Genomic DNA, 2,988 nt, shown 5'->3' with positions numbered 1-2,988 from the left:
CGCCGCGCCACCCAGCATGCAGCGAAGGAGAGAGTCCCCGAGCCCGTTACCTCGGTTACCATAATTCCGTTTTCCCCAGTTAATCGCCATTTGTTCAGTAGAGGCGTGTTATTAAAGTCAGTCCTACAAATGAAACTGTCGGTTTAATTTATTTTTTCAAAAACATTGTTATTATAAATGAAGTTACCTGCTCTTGAAATTAAAGGAATCAACCGCCTTGTTTCTTCCAGATTTTGAAAAAGCGGCAAAAGCTTCACTGATAATATTAGAAAACATTAAAAAAGACTGATAATATTAGAAAATATAGTACTTTTTTTTTGGAGTGTAGTATCCTCCACAGTGTCAATCAGATTTTCTCTTTAATTTTTTCATAGAGAACCAAGTGAAAGGCTGGGCGCAGTGGCTCACGCCTATAATCCCAGCACTTTGGGAGGCCGAGGCAGGCAGATCACGAGGTCAAGAGATCGAGACCAGCCTGGCCAACATGGTGAAACCCCGTCTCTACTAAAAATACACAAATTAGCTGGGCGTGGTGGCGCGCGCCTGTAATCTCAGCTACTCAGGAGGCTGAGGCAGGAGAATTCCTTGAACCCAGGAGGCAGAGGTTGCAGTGAGCCGAGATCGTGCCACTGCACTCCAGCCTGGGAGACAGAGCAAGACACTTTAGATGAAGAAGAGTCTGAAGCAACAGAAGAAGAGTCTGAAGCAAGATTCGATGAAAAAAATTTCATCAAATACAATTTTTTGTTTAATCTGTTTCATTTTCTGAGCAGTTTATCCTTTTTAAATTTTTTTTCCCACTTCTTGGTAGTAGTAGTTTATTCTTATTTTGATATAGCTTCACGTGCAGACATCTAAAACTACATTTCTGTGCGTGGAGGCAAGCCTCTTGTGTGACTTTCTCTTTTTCAATTCAGGAAATTTGGCTAATTTACAATGTATAGAGAACTGTGTAAGGTGGACTATAAAACCAAATGTAGGCCAGGCACCGTGGCTCACGCCTATAATCCTAGCCCTTTGGGAAGCCGAGGAGGGTGGATCACGAGTTCAGGAGTTCGAGACCAGCTTGGCCAACATGGTGAAACCCCGTCTCTAATAAAAATACAAAAATTAGCTGGGCGTGGTGGCGTGCATCTGTAGTCTCAGCTGCTCAGGAGGCTGAGGCAGGAGAATGGCTGGAACCTGGCAGGCAGAGGTTGCAGTGAGCCAAGATTACACCACTGCACTCCAGCCTGGGTGACAGAGTGAGACTCCGTCTCAAAAATAAATAAATAAATAAATAAATAAAAATAAAACGAGGCCAGGAGTGGTAGTGCACGCCTGTAATCCCAGCACTTTGGGAGGCTGAGGTGGGTGGATCATGAGGTCAGGAGTTCAAGACCAGCCTGGCCAAGATGGTCTTGATCTGTCAGGATGGTTTTCCCAGGCTTAGACACATGTGGCCATCCGTATCAAAATCTTGATGGCATTTGTGTTCCTTTCAAAATGAGAATGAAGAGTACAATCCCAGACCTTTCTCACCCAGCACAAAGCAAGCCTTTAATAAAGGCTCCAGGATTAAATCATTGTCATTCCGCACATTCATTTGGTTATTACACCCCACGGAGCCAATTCTCCTATTGAAACTCAGGGCACCCTCTGTGTTGGCAGAGACTATCCTCACAGTCACCAGCAGAGGCTTCAGGGATGCAGGGTCTTAGGAAGACCCCATTCTCATCTGAAGGCAACAAAATCACTCCTGTCCTCTGCCTTGTCACCTTGCTCCCCACCTCCGGTGGCTGCAGACAGCTGCATTCCAGCGGCTCTTGCAGGAATTCACAGTTACAGAAAAGCAGCAACGCTAAACCCATTCATCCCTAACTAGCTCTGTGACCTAGGAAAGCCCACTGAATCTGTGTGAGACTCAGTTTCCTCACCTATAAAGTGTGTGACCTTGGGAAATCCATTTTTCTTATCTGAAATTCTAAATAAAGGTGTCAGTGAGCACGTTGAAGTCCAAACCCACCAGGTGGTCAGAATCGCCCAGGAAACTAAAAATCAGGATGCCCAGCTTCCACCCCAGACCCCCAGATCAGGGAGCAGGGAAACTGGGATTCAGAATCTGCATTTTTTTTTTTTTTGCAGTTTTTACAGTTTTATTTAAACACAAAACATGCACATGAGCTGTCTACTCATTTTCTTTGCTGCGCAGCCTGGCATGGGGGTCAGTGACTCTGACGGCCAGCTGGACAGCTCTTTCCATGGTTGCTTCACGGTTCCTAGAGGAAACACTGTGAGCAATCTCAGCACAGTAAGATTTGTTGCACATCAGCAGCACTTCCAGCTCCTTGACATTGTAGACATGAACTTCCGGAAGCCGATGGGCCACATGTGCTTTGTTTTTTTGTTGCTCCCATAACCAATGTTGGGCATCAAGATCTGGCCCTTGAACCTTCTACCAACCCTGTTGTCAATACCTCTGGATTTCTGCCCGTTACGCTTAATCGTGACACATTGGTCTGACTGGTGCCAGATGAACTTCTTGGTTCTCTTTTTGATGATCTTGGGCTTCACAAGGGGTCTGAGGGCGGCCATGATGCCAAGGAGGAGATGGCTGCCCCCTCCATAGGCAGCGCCAAGGAAGAGAGCCAGAATCTGAATTCTTAAATCAGGTCACTCTGATGATAGTTCACAGCCGGGCAGAGTTTGAGGTCTTAGACAATATTCGCTCTAAAGTCTCCTGCAGTGATTCAGTTCAGGTCCCATATTGGGCCCTTAATCAATATCTGTGGCAAACGAATGAATACTATGAAGTAATTGTCCAAACTTCCATCTGACAAAGCAGAAAGAGATTCACCCTCTCCTCAAAACAGCAGAACAAAACACCCCCTCTACTGTTTAACAGATGTGACTCCAAGCCAGGGGGCCACTTGGGTCCTGGACTGAGGATGAAGACACACATACATTCCATGGTACCCAACGTGCCACAAATTCCTGCAGATTTCAGCA

The 2,988-nt window shown here is 45.9% G+C and overlaps 1 pseudogene; it reads right to left on the bottom strand.

Annotated features, from left to right (window-relative positions):
• Positions 1 to 2,167: 2,167 nt before the first annotated feature.
• Positions 2,168 to 2,592, bottom strand: LOC129018004 (large ribosomal subunit protein eL32-like; annotated as a pseudogene).
• Positions 2,593 to 2,988: the final 396 nt, after the last annotated feature.

This window comes from Pongo pygmaeus, chromosome 19 (assembly GCF_028885625.2).
Source record: "Pongo pygmaeus isolate AG05252 chromosome 19, NHGRI_mPonPyg2-v2.0_pri, whole genome shotgun sequence".
Taxonomy (NCBI): Eukaryota; Metazoa; Chordata; class Mammalia; order Primates; family Hominidae; genus Pongo; species Pongo pygmaeus.
The sequence above is the reverse complement of the archived record's forward strand: the minus strand, read 5'-3'. Positions and strand labels throughout refer to the sequence as shown.